The sequence below is a fragment of the Dermacentor andersoni genome, chromosome 1 (genome assembly GCF_023375885.2).
Source record: "Dermacentor andersoni chromosome 1, qqDerAnde1_hic_scaffold, whole genome shotgun sequence".
Classification (NCBI taxonomy): Eukaryota; Metazoa; Arthropoda; class Arachnida; order Ixodida; family Ixodidae; genus Dermacentor; species Dermacentor andersoni.
Genome location: NC_092814.1, coordinates 229448708 through 229466487, shown reverse-complemented (window position 1 = coordinate 229466487; position 17780 = coordinate 229448708). Strand labels below are relative to the sequence as shown.

Sequence of the window (17780 nt, the reverse complement as noted above, 5' to 3'; positions counted from 1 at the left end):
TCCAGGGCAAAGGATCCAGAAGTTCGTCAAACGAGGCTCGACACCAGTACCCTACAGGTTCTTTAGCGTTCCTCATGGCCAGCGAATTGATTTCACCGGCCATTCCGAACTTCCGGGGCGAGGAGGAGCTGTCAGATGCGGGACCTTTTCCTGAGCCTACTTCGAGTTCACCAGACCACATCGAGTCGCGTCACAGCTAATTAAGGAGCGCAGAAGCACATCTACCCCGTTCCCGAGGCGCGGCACGTGCAAACGAGTTGGCGTCCCCCACCTCGTGCGCCGCAGGTGGAGCTATTCACTGCTTGACTCTTCCCGAAAGTGTAGCGGGAGCCTGGCACGGTTCCAGGTAACGCAGGGCCCGAGCAAAGCTGCTTTGCAGCACTGAAACGTCGCCCCCTTCCGCCTATTGTGACGACGCCTGCAAGTCAAGATGGCAATACCGCAGAGAGAAGTAAGCCCTCGGACAATTGGGGCCCAAGGAGCGACCCTGTGCGCCGGGTGTGACACAATCGCACGGGCACCTTCCATTGGCCGAAGATGACGACACCTCAGCGGGCTCGCCTATTGGCCGAAAATGGCGTCACCTGAGCGGGCTCGCCGACTGGCCGAACGTGACGTGACTTCGAGACACCGAAGAACTTAAAAGCCAGAGACCGGGAGCAGCAAGAGAGCATTCCTTCATTCATCTCTTTCGAGCTTCTTGCCACGGGCCGCAGCGTCCGAGTTGCTGCCGGCCCGTAATGACTTTATGACTGTTAATTTCTTTGTACTCTCACTGTAAATAATGTAAATAAACCTCCAGTTTTCATCTCGAAGTCCTCCTCAACCTCGGCCAACTCCCACACCCAACGGCAAGGTCCAAAAATCTGGGGGACAGCAATTTGGAGTCGTCTTCAAATCCAACACGGCCAAGTCCTCTGCTATAGAGGACATCCAGATAAGAAGCAATAAAGAGTAGGATTCCTAATCCATAATGACATAGCGGGCAACATCGACGAATTCTAGAGTATTAATGAGATGGTAGCAGTAGCCGTAATAAACCCACATAGGAGGTGTAGAATCAATGTATAGTGCAAGCCTACGCCCCAACTTCCACTCACGATGAAGAAGAAACAGAACAGTTTAATGAAGATGTCGAATTAGAGATGAGAAAAGTGCAAACTCAGAATACTCCAGTCATGGGCGACTTCAATGCAAAAGTGGGCGAAAAGTAGGTTGGTGAACAAGCAGTCGGCAATTACGGCATCAAATATAGGAACACTAGAGGATAGATTCTGGTAGAATACGCGGAAACGAATAAGCTCCGAATGATGAATACCTTCTTTGGGAAGCGTAGCAACAGAAAGTGGACCTGGAAAAGCAATAATAAAGGAACAAGAAATGAAATATAATTCGTCCTTTCTGGAAATCCCACCATAGTGCAGGATGTAGAAGTGTTAGCTAGGGTAGAGTGCAATGATCATAGCTTAATGAGGGCTAGGATTCACTTCAATTAGAAGAGAAAAAGTAAAATTGGTCAAGAAGAAGCAGACCAACTTAGACGCAGTAAGGGTAAAAACAGACCAATTCAGGTTGGCACTTGCAAACAAATATGCAGCCTTAGAACAGAGAGATGAAGATGACATAGGGGCAATGAATGAAACCGTGACTAGGCTGGCTTCAGAAGCTGCAATTGAAGTGGCAGGTAAGGCTAGAGCTCCTATTCATTCCGCGTTGGAATGGCTGACAGCCCTAGTTGCGACACCTGCGGCTGCGAGGAGACGATTGAGCACCTCCTTTGTGACTGTCCCAGTTACAAAGTGCCAAGAAAAGTGCTCGTGACCGCGCTTGAAAAACTGGACAATCGCCCCTTTACAGAGGAAAAAGCTCTAGGACACTGGTGCAGACGGGCTTCGACACTCAAGGCCTTAAGGGCTTTGCTCAAGTTTTTAAGGACATGCGAATTGTGCGACCGTCTTTGAGTGTTGTAGCGCGTAGTATCGCGTTACTGTGTCCATTTTCTGGTTTCTTTTATTTTTTTTTCCTCTTCTTCTTTCTGCTTTTATTCCCTTTACCCCTTTCCCCCGCACAGGGTAGCTAGCCGGTTCTTACACTGGCTACCCTCCCTGTCTTTTCTCCCCTTTGTCTCCCCCCCTCCCCCCCCTGTTAAGGGTGTAAATGTTTTTACAGTGTATTGTTTGCCGGGATCTCGATGCAAAAGAATAAAAAAGACACTACTTTCGAAGAAACGGCGTAATATATTGAGGTATGGAAGCCAGTATCGGCAGCCAAGGTATCATGCTTTTAAAACTCGGCTTTCAGATTCGGATGACAGTACGCCTTGAAACGCGATAGCAGTCGGAATAAATTTGCAGTTTTCAGGAGAAGAATATATTCTAGCGCAAAATTTCAGATATATAAAGCCATTCATTTGGGGCCACGATTGCCCCTACTCATCACTTTATTGTTAGTAGTAGTATTATTGTTTTTGTTGTTGTCGTCGTCGTCGTCGTCGTCGTCGTCGTCGTCGTCGTTGTTGTTGTTGTTGTTGTTGTTGTTGTTGTTGTTAAAGCGAAGAACAATGGGCAAGCAGGCCATTTTAGGTTACGCTATCCCAAAGATGTTTCCAAGAACTGGATAATCCTTCGTCAACCACAAGAATAAAAACAATAAGAAGACAAAAAATATGCGGATTGAAACGCACACGTTGGAATCAATGTCAAGCAAAGCTCTAAAAAACTTTTAATTAAACGCTTTACAACTAACGGCGATGCGTACAGTTTCGTTTACTTTCATCCGATGGAGCGTGTAATGTCCCGCAATGCTTATGTTTATCCACCACAAAAGTCACAACTTTATCGACAGGCGTCCGTGCATAGTGAACAGAGTGTTAGGACTGTGGTCATGCCCTGATAAGCAGAGGCATGCCGTGAGTACCCGGGGCGATTTTCTTGTGGAAGATAATCTTATAGACTACCTATAGGCAGACATAACTGTTTTGTTTTCTTTGCATTGTGCTTGCTTTTCAACGAGCTGATAACACGGTCGTGCTGTCCTTACATGTGCACGAGGAAACTTGTATCGACTCTCTCGCTTCCTGTGCAATGGGTGGCCGTCCTATAGTTAGTGGAGGGTGCTTTTGGTGCTGGTTCCCGTAAAGATATTCTTTGTGCGCTGCTGTTCGTGCGTATCGTGCTTTCTGGTATTTCCTTCTATCTTTTCCTTTTCTATTGCTGTTTGGGCAAGGAAATTGAAATAACCGACTGTGGACGTAGCCTACCTTCTCATGCTTCTCTATTTTATGTTTATGCGCTACATCACTCACAAGCTATGCCGAAATGCAAAGTCCAAATCAGGCGAATGCACACTAACCTACGCAGCCGTGTCATGACGACGAAGGCGATGATGCGTGTCGAGGAAGGAATAGTAATGACAGGCGCACGCACAGAAAAGTACAACGCGTATCAAGCAACATTTACTTGTGCCGCGGTGACACATACGCATTCTGGAAGATTGGCCAACAATGGGCACACATCCAGTGCCACATACCGAATGGCCAAATCATAGAAAATAAGGTCAATCAAGTAATCCGTTAAATATTGCCACGTCTGCTCTATGAGGGCGATCAACGACAAGGATGGATGTTTTCGCGGACTCCGTCTCATAGTGAGCCCGTGTGGTACCTGAGTAAATAAATAAATAAATAAATAAATAAATAAATAAATAAATAAATAAATGGTGTCGAAGATCCGAAGACAAAGATGGCTGCTCTACGCTTGATCGCTTAAACCGGCTGTTTTAGTAATGCGTGTCCTCGTCTCCGGTTTTCCGTGCCACCGTGACAATATGGTTCACCATTCCATTGACAGGTCGGCGTGTTTTAGAAATACCTGTGAGCCGTCATTTTATGCTCATGTTATATCCAGGATTCTTTTTTTTTTTTTGCGCAAAACAAATGTGTGCATACTTGTAATTTATATATCAGCCTGTTCCCTGGTACTTTCATTCGGCGAACATATATATCCACAAGTATACCCGCCGAGATGCTGAATGACCTAACGATGCAGCCACGCCAAACCAGGAGGGTGGGCAAAGAGTTCGAACAATTGGTTTTACCTCCAATACGCGGAGAGAAAGAGCGTGTGTGTGTGTGTGTGTGTGTGTGTGTGTGTGTGTGTGTGTGTGTGTGTGTGTGTGTGTGTGTGTGTGTGTGTGTGTGTGTTGAAAGCGCAGTGTCACATCAAAGTTTTGTGACCTGTGACCTCTCGTGTGGATGACTTTTTACACGCAAAAATGTGCTTGCCAGCGAACAAACAATTAAATATATGTATATATATAACTTAATGTATGTCATGATCAAGACAGTGAGAGTGATGCACAGAAACCACGCAGGGGGAAGGAAATGTACTAGGCTTTATTATAGTCGACAGCAAGCGATTCTTTATTTTTTTTTTTTTTCACAGCAACACTATGTGCTCCTGCTACTATGTGCTCCTTAGCAAATAGATCTGACTGCATCTTAGCACATCAGTTAGCTTCGATATCTGCCTAAGGGAACTGGCATGAGCCCCCCCCCCCCCCCCTCCTCAATTTGGGGGCCAAAATGATGGTCTCATATGCTGGGCATGGGGCGATCGGTCTTCTTTGCAGCGCGCGCCCATGCGATGAAAGGAACGAGAGCAACTCGAGCTAAAGACAGAACGAAAGGGCGATTTTTGCTTTTGCGTCTTGCCCCCGATCCTTTGCGGAACGCCATACTTCATTTCTTGCCTGCCTACTTCGCTCATCTTTCATCTTCCAGTTTTCCAGTCTTCCACACGTCACTCAGTGATGCGCGCCCTTGATGGCTCCAAGCTCGCACGGTCCCTTCAGTCATCCATCGTTGATCACGCGAAAGACTGGAAATTGACAGGGGGGGCTTCTCCGTCCGCGGCGAGCTCGCTTTTCGTCGCTATCCTCGCTAGCTTTCCCGAAAATCCTTGCTGGTGTTTTTGCTTTCCTGTCTTCGCTGCGACAGTTTCTCGCACGTCGTTATATACACAGCTATGGCCACGGCGGCGTGGCTGCGGGAGCCGCGTCGGCGAGCCGCGACCAGAGCGACGCAGCGTCGGCCGAGTGGGCGCTGCTCGCGGGCTGGGGAGAGAGCGCCGACGTGAGAGGGGCAGCGGCGACACATTCGATGATATATCGCTATCGTCTGAATCTGCCGCTGACAGAGACGGATGGTCAGTTTAATGAGCTCCGGGAGATGCTGTCACGAAATCATTCTTCTAGATTAGTCCCCTTCCCTTTTATTTGCTTCTTCGCGGACTTCTCGCATTTCACTCGCTCTCGCCCTCTTCTCCCGCCATTTCCCTTTCATTCGCTCTCGTCCCCGCGCTCAGCTTAGAAGTCGTCTCCGCCGCCCTCTCTCCTTTCTCTGTCCGTGCCGTGACGACGGCGCGACGGCTTTCGCCCACTCGGGTGCGCCGAGTGAAGGGGGGCTTTCTTGCACACGGGACCATAGCTGCCGCCATAACTGCGGGAGTTCCCTCAGCGGCCTACTACGTACTACTACAGCTCCCGCCGCTTCTGCTGGATGTGGTGACTGAACTGAGTCATTTTCGCCCTCTCGGAGCGAAAGCTCGACTCGCGGGATGATCGATTGTATAATGCCCGGCTTCCCGCCGATTTCCAAACGGCGGCCAGCGCGCTCTCAGCTCCAAAATCTTCGACGGTTCGGTTGCCTGAGGCCAGCCGCGTGGATATCTGGTAGCTTTGATGGTGCCTATATCCTTCCTCATTCGCGATGAGAGGTTATCCGTTTCGACGTATCATTGTGTCGATCTCGGCTTCTCTGGCCAACGCTGGCGAGGCAACGAAAAGTTGCGATCTCGCCTCCAGCCGTCGCGACGCCCACTGTAGAGCACGCTGCGCCGGTGCTTCGCCGCTCGCGATCACCGGCTGCGTGGTGGCTGTGCCCCACTTGTCTCCCGACGTGATTGCCGCGTCCGGCAAGGACTGCTATCTTAATCTCCTCAACACTCTGTCGTCTTGGTCGAACCCTGTATTCACATCGATGCTCGATTATAAGCCGTGAAAGCTTTCGATAATTTTTTTTTTTTACCGGGGCGCGTTACTACTGCTCAAATTGCTAGCAGTTTTTATCCCCTTCTTAAAGAGCGACCACCCGTTGCAAATCTCAAGTATAACCGCGTGTTTTACACCCTGTCTTCCTTTGACGGAGCGACGAGCCTGGCGCCCACTCCAAAGGCGCTATCCTGCGGCGAGTAATGTCTTTCCGTTTGGTATCATCACCAACCTAGGTGTTGAGCGGAGCAACAGGGAGCACTTCCCAAGGTGTTCACGCTAATATATATATATATATATATATATATGTGTGTGTGTGTGTGTGTGTGTGTGTGTGTGTGTGTGTGTGTGTGTGTGTGTGTGAACGAGAAAAAAGGAAACCGAGGGGCCCGATTGTCATAAGTCACATTAGTCACATATCATAAGAAGCCAACAAATAATGACTCCAAGGACAGCATCAGGGACATTACTTTTAGTTGTGAATTGAATTAAAGCAAGTGATAAATAGATCGAAATGAAAGTGGATCAAAAAATATCTGCGCCAGTTGTTTATTCATCCACTTTCATTGCAATGTATTTGTCATTTTCTTTAATTCAGTTCAGAACTACAAGTAGCGTTCCCTTTAGGCTGCTGAGCACGAGGTCGCGGGATCGAATCCCGGCCACGGCGGCCGCATTTCGATGGGGGCGAAATGCGAAAACACCCGTGTAATTAGATTTAGGTGCACGTTAAAGAACCCCAGGTAGTCGAAATTTCCGGAGTCCGCCACTACGGCGTGCCTCATAATCAGAAAGTGGTTTTGGCACGTAAAACCCCATAATTTAAGTAGCGTTCCCTATATGCTGCCCTTGTTTGTCGGCTGCTTATTGTATATATATATATATATATATATATATATATATATATATATATATATATATATATATATATATATATATATATATACACGCTACTTGCAATTCCAGTAAACTTTGGCGTGACCTGCAGTGACCGGCTCTAGTGTGTGTGGCCTGTATCATGTGTGTTCTGCTTAATTCCTTGAGATTTGTCAGCTTGCTTTTTCTTTCCTTTTCCCTCCTTTACTTCTATCTTCCATTTCTGTTTCATCCTCCTCCTTTCTGAAGAGTAGGTAGGCGTTGTGCCCTTTCCGGTGGCAGTTGCCAGCCTACTCCTCGCTTTCACTTTCCTGTCTAGGGTATATATGTTTTCAAATCAAGTAATAATAATAATTTCAGGAAATCTCGCAGGAGTTGCTCCACCATGCCATCTCGCGCTTTATAGAATTTCAAAGCATGGCCTCCCCAGTCATGCGCACGCCGTCCCTAGTCAGAGCTGTCACTCAGTGACGTGCGCGAACATACTGTTACATATAGAGGGACAAACGAGAGACCACATACAAGTGCGTATCCAGGCGCCTACTTAGGACTGTCACAGAGCGAACTTGTTGTCACCTTTAACTTATGGCACGTACCCAAGAGGAGGGAGGGGATTGGTCATGGTTCGCAATGGAAACGTACTATAATGTCCTTGCTTCCTGGTAGCTTGTTGGTGAGTACTACCTATATTTAAATAATAGTTATTATAAGTTATTTTCTCTTTTTTTTTCTTGGAAAGCATAGCGAACATCCGCTCAAGGTTATGTCGTCGTCGTCGTCGTCATCGTATTCTGAAACATGGTAGGCCTCCTCTTCGTCAATAGCAGTAATAGTTCAATAGCATTATCAAAGTGGCTCTCAAGTAAAGGATGTAACAGACCGCAGGCGCATGTGGCACGACGAGGGTATGGTAATGAACTGGTCCGTCTTGGTATCTTACTCGTATAGACTCCACCATCCCACCTTTTAAACAGATTGTTTCCGTGCGATGAAGAAGTTCCAGGTAAGGAGGTTTGCTGAATAGGGAGGTTGATTCCTGCTGGAGCACTTTTTCTGTCTCTCTTTCTGTTTGTCGCGCAGAGGGAACTCGCTGAACACGCATCCGTACCATACCTTACCGACATGCGGCACATAAGGGCGTCTGCAACTTCGAGGCGCCCCCCGTGGTGCTCGACGTCTTTTCTCAGAGTATTCTCAGGCTTGAAGCCCTATTCGCTTCCGCATTTCCGAAACTGTGGACAGGGCCCACTGTCTGGCGAAAGCACCGTTCCCAGTCCACGGTGTGTAGCGGAGCGAAGGAGCTCAGTGTGTCCTTGCTTAGTCCAGGATTCGGGCGTGCAGTCGCCCGGAGACTTTGAAAGCGAGCCGGCTTGTCCGGCGGGGAAAGAGAAGGCGCCAGCGTTGTCTCCTCGTCAGGGCGGCGGGGGTCTCGGAGGAGGCGCCTTCCAAAATAACCCTTGCTCCCGGAGGAAGGAGGGCCGCGCTTCCGGCCCCAGCGCGGGGGCCCCTGATGAGCGCCGTAATGACGCCCGCGGCCAAGACGGATGACGGAGCCGAAGGCCGCGCTGGTTGTCGGCCCGACGGCGGCAGCCGACGCCCCGGGGCTGCAGCCGAGCGCGGATGATGAATGGCGCTGGCGCCAACGCGCCGGCCCTAATTGCCCGGGACCTGAGCGATGAAATTTAAATGATCGCCGTCTCCCTCCTTTCTTCGCCAGTGTCCGAGCGCCGGGTTCTCCCCCGCGTAAGTGGCGGGGTGTCGCATTTGTCAACCGTGCCCCGTGGACAACCGGCCGCCTGACCAGTGCGCACATCGCACGCTGCCGCTGGTGGCATCGCTGGTCCCGCTTGCTGCGCGCCTCGCTCGTTACGGCTACACACGCGCGAATGTCAGCATTTGCGTGAGGTCACCAGGCGGGCGCGACGCTGCGTCGTCAGAACACATGTGGGCTGCCACGCCGCGTCAGAGATGTCCGCAGCACTCTCCGAGATGAGAGCGGCCCAAGTCTCGCGATTTCTCACATCTCCTAGCGTTACTTGGAAAGCACTAAACGCTTGCGTAACTCCTCTCCACGTGCACCTACGCTTGCTTTCTACGTCCCCATTGTAACTATACTGACGTATGTATGACGTTTCTTTCGGTCTGTTTTTATTCAATGAAGTAAGAGAAAAGGCACAAAGGACAACTCTTTCCTTTTAAAGCCTCCGTTACCGATTTCTGAGCGTGAGCTTTCGTTTGAATAGTGATCTGCGAAAATTTGTCGTGCTGCACTGAGAGGGCTGCAAATGCTTGCGAAGCGTGTCTTCGCTTTCTGACAAAATTAAGCTGTTTCTTTTTATTTATCTACAGTTCGGTCGTGCAAAGGAGGCACAACTTCTCGGCTACTTCCTAGACGTGTAGCAGTGGCAGAATACGGTTATAAGAATGGTGCATGTTTCCAACAGAAGCTGCGCAGTCGCCAACAGAAACGCCTTTGCTCATAGCAAGGCTATGCGAGTCCTTACACTATTAAAGCTACTGTACTCTGTTTCATAAAAAAATTCTGTAAATGAAAATTAGTTGATGCAAGAAACGTTCTTTTTTCCTCGAAGCGGCAGCGTTCTCCTTGGAAAATTGCGTCGAAACAGCTCTGCATCGATGTTCGCTATCACAAAAGTTACTCGAAAACCATCGATAAGCACTAACCTCTGCTTTGAACAAAGAGCTATTTTATACGTCAGTATAATGTTTTGCTGCAAATTACAGCGTTGTCTGGTGCGTGCTGCAGTGACCGAGCATCCAGCACATGGTATGTAAGGCCGCATATTCCCCACGAGCATCGCCTTTCACTCTTCGTTCACTCTTTTAATTGCCGAGAACTTATTACGTCATGTGCTATTGCTAAGGTACCTGTCAATGCACTGTCAAGCAATGTACAACCAGCGCTACTCTACGCTTGCTCTGTCCAAACCGAACTTAGTGGACACTTTGCCCAGCATCAAATACAACGTGCGCGTGGTTACGGTCTGTTTTAAGGGAAATGTGATTTGCAGTGGCCTGGTCGCAAGTACCTACGCAGACTGCACGTATGTCCCAAAGATAAACTGTTTATTGTGTCCGGTGTGTTCACATGACTATCAATTTCTAAACATTTCTGGTTATGAGTCCAACCACATTTAAATAGAATTTTGTTGTCAATGCCTAGTTGCCAAATGCATAACTCATCCTAGTGTTCGTGTGTCACGAAGAAACAAAAGAGCCATCACGCCGTCGGTTCTGAAATCAGTATCCGCGAAGTCATCGCGTCTCGTATTCGTATGCGGCTCATATGTGCGAACATATATAGTGAAGCTGTAGTATATGCTGCACCCTCACGTTCAGAGCGGTTCAAATGTTTCCTGCGATACAGAACGAAGAGGCAGCAACGTTTTGTTGCCTACTTGGCACCGATGTCCCACTGCAGTGTGCACACGCATGGCTCTACAACCCGGGCTCTGACTCACCTTTAATTGATCCGCGCAGTTCAATGAGGTCAGAGTGTGCGTTAGGGCGCTGCTGGCCCTGCCTACAGGCAGCAACGCGAATTTGAAAGTGTAGAGCAACGACTTCACCACAAAGTTTGGTGCATCATTGTAGCCCTACGTGTGTCTTATCCTGTCTTTCGAGCTTGTCTCCTAGGCGCACTTACACACCTACAATTCTGAACCAACTCGCCCAACTAGCTGTGTTGTCCTAGGGTATCATGTGCCTGCGTTTTGTAATTAAGCAGGACGGACCCATGCTTTACGCAGGATGCTAAAGGTAGGACTGACACGGCAGAGCCTAACTGCGCCACGCAGCGTGTGTTTGGGAAAGGGTGCTGCACGGGACTGACGAGACGGCGTACGCGTAGCAAGGCACTTCTTCCCGGCGGCTTCTATCTCGCGCCAACAGCCAGCTAGCTGCAACGCGTCGGCACGCACGGTGTCGCCCAGGCGTTTAAGTTCGTGTCACTCGTGTATTCCCAAACCGCCGACGACAGCGCCTGTGTTGCCACCTTGTGACCAACCGGGTAGTCCTCCTCTATTATTATTTCTTTCTTCCTGTTTTACGAGTCATCCCCACAGGACTCATTCATACGAGTGTTCGAAAGCACGCAGAGCGCTTATTATAAACGTCCACAACCCCTTCGAGACAAGGTGTCATCTGGATGCGCGTGCTGCGCTGTACATACATGCACCCTTCGACCGCACGCATTAACGGCTGCAGAAGTTCGTGCCATTTCCCTGGGGTTCTTGAGCGTGCCTTTGGCCCATTGCGTGCCGTCGCTTTCGCATTAAATAACGCGACGTCTATGTATCAACGAGACCAGCCGTGGGGATTTTATGTATGTATGTATGTATGTATGTATGTATGTATGTATGTATGTATGTATGTATGTATGTATGTATGTATGTATGTATGTATGTATGTATGTATGTATGTATGTATGTATGTATGGCGCAGAAAAGGAGTGGGCTGTTCCATTTGATGTTTCCCTTTACAAACCTTGGCAGAAATAATACTGGGCGTAATTATGCTAATTGCATTCTAGTGAGAACATCTAACATGGTTGTGACAGGCAAAGAGCATACATACAATATGAACAGGTCTAAAACGCAGTCTGCTTACCGTTAGAGGTATCAGTCTGATGACTTGCAGCCAAATAAACCAGGGGAGTCTGCACAGTGTCAGAAGGCCTGAACTTCAGCAAATGCACAGTCAGAGATCGGAAGCAGCATACATATAGGTACATACACTCAGTGTCTGACTCTAGCGTACTCCGAGTAACAGAATGGTAAAACTTTGCGTAAAAACTGGCCTGTATTGCCAGTTTATATATTATGTCCGGTTCTCAAGCCCCCTTGTTCTCTGATAACATCGTTCCACACTCGTTTATTGCATCGAAGTGCATCGCAAACCGCTGGTACAGATTATGTTTCATTTTGATCGTGCATTCGTTGAATTCTATATTGTCACACGAGTTCATCTATAGCGTCCGGGAGAGCTGGCATATAGACGGTACCTCGACATGTGAATATTGATGTGGCTTTCTTAATTGTTTAGTGAATTCAACGAGACATTAAAGATAGGTTCTAGTGGGACTGTTAAATGTTCAGATAACATTTACAACGTACTTATCAACATTGAAACGCATTTGACAAAAGTTTTTCTGGGGAGCATGAATATCATATAGGAGTCGGACAATTCAAGACAGCCGGAAGGTGCATGATGCCGCGCGTTAAACTGAACTCTGTGTTCCACTGGTTCATTAGGCGCTGTAGGTCTCATTAGTTCCGCCGACATAGGTGCTGCGATAGCAATTATGCGAACGCTCGCGGCGCATTCACTCAGTCGGCGCCGTCGCCATTGTCGTGCAGTCCCAACGCTGACGGCGCATGCGCGGCTCGCGCGCAATGGTTTAAAGGGCCCCCATAGACGCGAAGTGCGCTTGGTTGCAAAAACGACGAAGCGAAGTGAACGCACCGTTAACTGTACGCTTAATCGCGTTGGTGGCGTAGCAATGGCAGCGCTATGCATTCCGCTGCTAGCATTAGCGTTGTGTACCTGTATACGCACACTGTAAATACACTAGCGTTCCTGCTGAGCTGCTGTGCGTATGCCTTGGTCAGAGCAGTAAATGTCAAGCTAACGTTATCTAACAGTTCACCGGAAGCTAATTAACGCCGATGTTTTTCCGTCGGTCCCATCTCATACACCATCGAGGTGTGACGCCTGAACGACTAACAGCGCTCATCACGCTAGCGTGGTGAGACGCCCGGTGTAGCTGCCAGGGCGTTGTTCCCTCTGCCCAGCAGCGGTTGCCTTGCGTGCGGAGTAGCACCAACATGTCGCACCCGCGTATAGCTTGAACACAGTCCGAGGAGTTCAAGCGCAACGCTAAGCCTTGCTATGGCTATCAATAGTGCCAGATTTTGTCATTCTAATCAAATACTGTGAACAACATATTTCTAACTACATATATCGCACAAAGGTGTCCTATTGATTTTATTCGGGGGAGACTCAATCCCGAGAGCCCTTTTCCCAACTGCACACGGGCTTTTGACACATTCAACATTAACAAATTTTTCATATCCTTTCAGGGACTGGGCTAAGCTGAACGTTTTTACTTTCGGTAGAGACTCTGTTTCAAAAGACTCTATTTGTGCAGTGCGACAAAGCATATTCGATAGAGGAACAGCGCGAAAAGACCAAGGACAAGAAGGGGAATACACACCGGCGCTGTCTGACGACTGAATTCTTTATTAAGAAAAGAACATACATATATACCTAAAGAAAACAAAGGTACGTACGAGTTCATCACTGCGCATGACCAAACAAGAATAAGACACCGATCAGATTTCCCCAGTATTATTTCAGTTGTTAAGATGTGTTAGTTCTGCCTCAGGTCCAAAGACGGAGTGCTAACGCTAGACGCACCATTCGCTTCGATAGCAGCAGTCTCAAAGATTTCGTGTGCACAAGAGTCGTTGTAGCTTTTGCGGATCGCGCACCGTGAAAAATTAGGCTCCTTAGTACGGCACACATCACATTCACTGTAGTGCAAGGCCAAGTTGCTGCCCGTACCGGAGCGAAAGCTACAGGCGTGGGCTCTTAAACGATCGTTTAAACAACGACCAGGAGTGTCCACAGGGAAGAGGCACTTCGTACACCACTCCAGCTTCACGCTTGACGAATGATGTCGCATGCTTCTTGCGACAACTGAATTCTTAATAAAGAATTGAGTTGTCAGTCAGCGCTGGTGTTCATACCACTCTTGTCCTCTGTCTTTTCGCGCTGTTCGCCTGACGAGTATGTACCGACTAGCCCAAGCAGCCACAGTGTGACAAAGCATATCCTTCGGTGTAAAGTCCGGAGTTTCTGAGGGCGGTGTATTTCTATCTCGTGATTTATTTAACGCGGTCCTGGCGAAGTTACTAATTAGAGAGAGAGAGAGAGACGAAGAGGGAAAGGTAAGGAGAGTGGGAATCGTTCTATCAAGCGCATGAAAGAAACGCTTGCAAGTCTGTACCGCAGAAACAACAGAATAAAGTGAAGCTGATGTGGCTGAAGTCACGATTGTGATCATGGCGTACACCGCACAAGAAGCGGTGTACCATTAGAAGCAAGTACAAGAAGCCATTAGCAGGAAGATTTTACAGCAGTATAGAAGACGTAATAAGAGAGCAAGATGTTAACTGCAGAGTTGTCATCCCAGGGGACATGAACAGCCTCTCAGAGCCAACAACGAAGGCATAAGCACTAAAATTATGAAGACGGGTGCGAGATATAGATTTCTGAGTAATGATTCACTTGAGGTTGGTTAACTCATTTTCAAATAAAACAACAGAGAACCTCGTCAGTTACAAGAGATGTCTATAACGTCGATAGTTTTATATACCATTGAGGAGGTACGTTAAGATGGTCAAAAGCTTCATGAGCCATCACACCTCAACTCGGCGCAATCCAACAGTCAATAATCATCATGGATTCCGAACCAAGAGCGTACTGGCTACCATGAAGTAGAAAAGGGGCAATGTGGAGTAATGTGATCATGGTGGTATTGGGTTTGGAGGTCGTTCCCACCGCTGTCAACCAGATGTAAGATTTGGCGGACGATCCCACCGCTGCCACCAGATATTGGATTTCGAGGTAGATCCCACCACTGCCACCAGTTATTAGATTTGTCAGTCGTAGTCGTAGGGATGAACTTAATTCTTCGTCGGGACTTAGGCGAGCAGGATTTATTTACATTATTTACACTTGAACATGGGATACATTTACACTCTAGCGTGACTCCCAAATGGGACCCGCAAGACAAAGCATACAGCAAACGAGCACACAGCTCACGAGTACATTTCGAGCATGACAACGAGCACACACTAGCCGCCGACAACAGCTCGTTTTATCCACTTCCTGTTCCCTAGATGCCTAGGTGAGGCAACACGTTCGACGTCACCGTAAACAGGCCGCCTCTCTGCGGGACGTTTTACAAACACACACACGCACACACAGGTTTCAGTGCCCCCTCCGCGGGCAGACGACCTTTGCAGCGCAGTCGTCGTGGTGGCCATTGTCCTGCGTCTAAATTCCAGAGCTGCCTTTCTCCTGTTCTCCGAACGAGGCGCTTGGTGGATGAACGCCGCTGTAGACAAGTTCTTCAAAGGAAGTTCACGGTTGGTTAGCGCTGTCCACGCTGTTTCTCTGAAGGGCGCCACCACCCCGGATCGGTCGACGCACCTGCAGCGGACGCACCTGCAGCAGTACCCCTGCAGGCCGATCCTAACAGCAATGTGGAGTAATGTGATCATGGTGGTTCGTAATTCAAGACATCTGATCAGTAACAAATCCAAGAAAGTCATCTTACGTATAAGACGACTACTTCATGCTTCATGCTCCTATTTCATGCTAAGTTTCTTGCCTAATTTACTGGTGGGATTTTAAGTACCGAGAGATCGACAGAGAGGAAAATGCAGAGTTATCCAGGGTTGAACTCGGTACTACTATAGCTACATTGAAGCTATCACGCTATGACGAACGCCGTAGTAGGAGGAACCCGCTGATTTGAACCACCAGGTTTTTCTTAATCCGTCCGTAAACCTGATAACAAGAACATTTTCGCATTCTGCCTCCGCCATAAAGCGGCCGCCGAGGGCCGGAAATCCCAACCACGTAGAAGGAAGGAGATAAGAAAAAACACCGTGGGGCACATGTACAAATGCGCTGCACAGCCGTTTCTATACTAAACAGCAGCGTAGTATTCGAACCGTGAAATAGGTAATTTAAAGCATTCGGTGTGAATGTCGGTTATGTCGGTCAGGACCAAGAGCCAAGAACTGTACGTTCCTGCAGCCTATGTACAAAAGAAACGCGCGGAGCAACATTTCATGCACACATAACTCAACGTAATCAGCTAGTACCTGCATTCACAAACCTACTTTTACGCATAAGTGCCTTCCGCGATTGTAAATCACAGAAGGGATCGTGTTGTTATCGCGCCGATCGCTATCGTGAGTAGTGGGTGCCCCAACTCCAACCAACGAGGGAACGCTCTCACGTAGTGAAGGTTGTGTGAACAGGGGCCCATATGCTCCATCATCTCGTCGAAGCCTCATAGACACACTTCACAAACCGGGTCCACAGCCATACCAATGCCAAAATTATGAGTATTTTTGTCACAAACGATGCACAAGTGCCACGGTAAGGATGATCGGGCCGACAAGGAACCAGTACACCGGCTCCACATCCGCCATGTAAGCGGTAGAAAACGTCCCGTACAATAGTTGCCATGACTTACACCTCATATGTGCTGTAATTGGCTTCGGCCGCCCGATCTCTCCTAGCTCTCTGTCTTAGCCTTAAAAGTTGCGTATTCGTCAAATCACTTTTGCTCAGTTTCCAAGTGCGAAGAGAAAAAATCGCCAGAATAAAGTAGACTAAAAGGTATTCGCTACAACCATTCCTTCTTAGACAACGCGCAACATTGCAAATATAGGAAGAAGGGGGGCGGGTGGATATTTCGCCTATGTAACGCAAGGAGGCGAAGGCTGCTTCGCCATGAAGGTAACGGCGATTGGCTCTGGTTAAGAGGTAAACGAAACGAGGCCAGCCTCAGCAGAGGTGGCGATAAGACAACAGATATTTCCTCCAGTTACTGTAATTCTCAGAGAGAATTCGATTGTACTCCAGATGTTTGCGTCTTCCCTCTGTCGTCATTGTCACTTCTTTCTTTTCTTCTTTTCTTTTCCCCAGTGCAAAGTTGGTAGCTAGAGGAATGCACTTCAGGGGCCGACCTGTCTGCCATTTCCTAACAAATTTACGCTCCTCGCGCCCGCCTCCCCCCCCCCCCCCCCCCCCCCCCCACCCGCTAACACGAGGACGCTGAGCAAAGGCTCAGCAGCTGATGGGACGAAGTGGAAAAAGCTCATCAAGAAAGAGGCACGGTCTTTAGAAATAGAACGTAGACATCGTCAGTACATTACAGCCGTAATTTCTTCTTAGTTATTGCACCCAGCAAAGTAAATGCTCAGGTACAGCGCCGCAGACCGGCCGAAAGTACGCTGACGTTATCGCCGATTCTAATTATCACTAACCTAACTTAAGTTTTAGAGAAAGAGAGAAAAAATGCCCGGGATAACTTCAATGTAAAACACCTACTGAAACGCTGTGTTACTGATAATTTTTGCGGCAGCCCTTTTTTTTTTTTTGCGGCATCATGAAAAGTTAACATGTCCAAAAAAGAAAGCATGAGTCATGCTGCCAGGACATCCGAGGGTAATATTCCGGTATTCCCGACAAAGAAATTTTATTCCCTAATAAATTTAAGTGACGGTTCAGTATGCTACTTAGCCCCACCGTCAGTTCTACATTGCAAAGGCAAGCATAGAAGACACTGTTCGGAAGGTTCGCAAGCATAGGACATTATCAGTGCTTTGATGGAGCTTATAGGTTCAATGAGTAGCCAACCAAGACACTTAATCTGGTTAGCCTCTCTGCCTTTCACCTCTTGTTTGCCCTCCCTCCTCCTGCCCTTTTTCTTGCTTTCAAGCACCATTCAAATTTCATATTTCCACTGAAATCGAGAAGCTTGGCCGTTTCTGTGCATCACTTTTAAGCCGCTCCAGCTCACCAAGCTCTAAGAAGATATGTATTGCTGGATGAGTGTGCTGATTTTACGAAGCCGCCTTCACTGATCTTCGTCACTACTCAGGGCAGCACGTACAATGCTAAATTCATCAATGGGGTAATGCAGCATATATAAGTTGTCAGTGCCGGCCCCACGTACATTAATTTCATTTCTAGCTTCTTGTTTTGTTCTTACAGAGGGAGCGACGTTAAGATTTAACCCTATATGGGGC

General features: G+C 48.2%; 1 protein-coding gene across 3 annotated transcripts in view; it reads right to left on the bottom strand.

The window, feature by feature from the left end:
• noc (no ocelli) overlaps positions 1-17780 on the bottom strand; it is a 155054-nt gene that overhangs the window by 46858 nt on the left and 90416 nt on the right. For all 3 annotated transcript variants that reach the window (XR_011895901.1, XR_011895900.1, XR_011895902.1), the window contains exon 2: positions 11554-11602. The gene's annotated coding sequence lies outside the window, so the exon portion shown is untranslated. The remainder of the gene's footprint in view (positions 1-11553; positions 11603-17780) is intronic.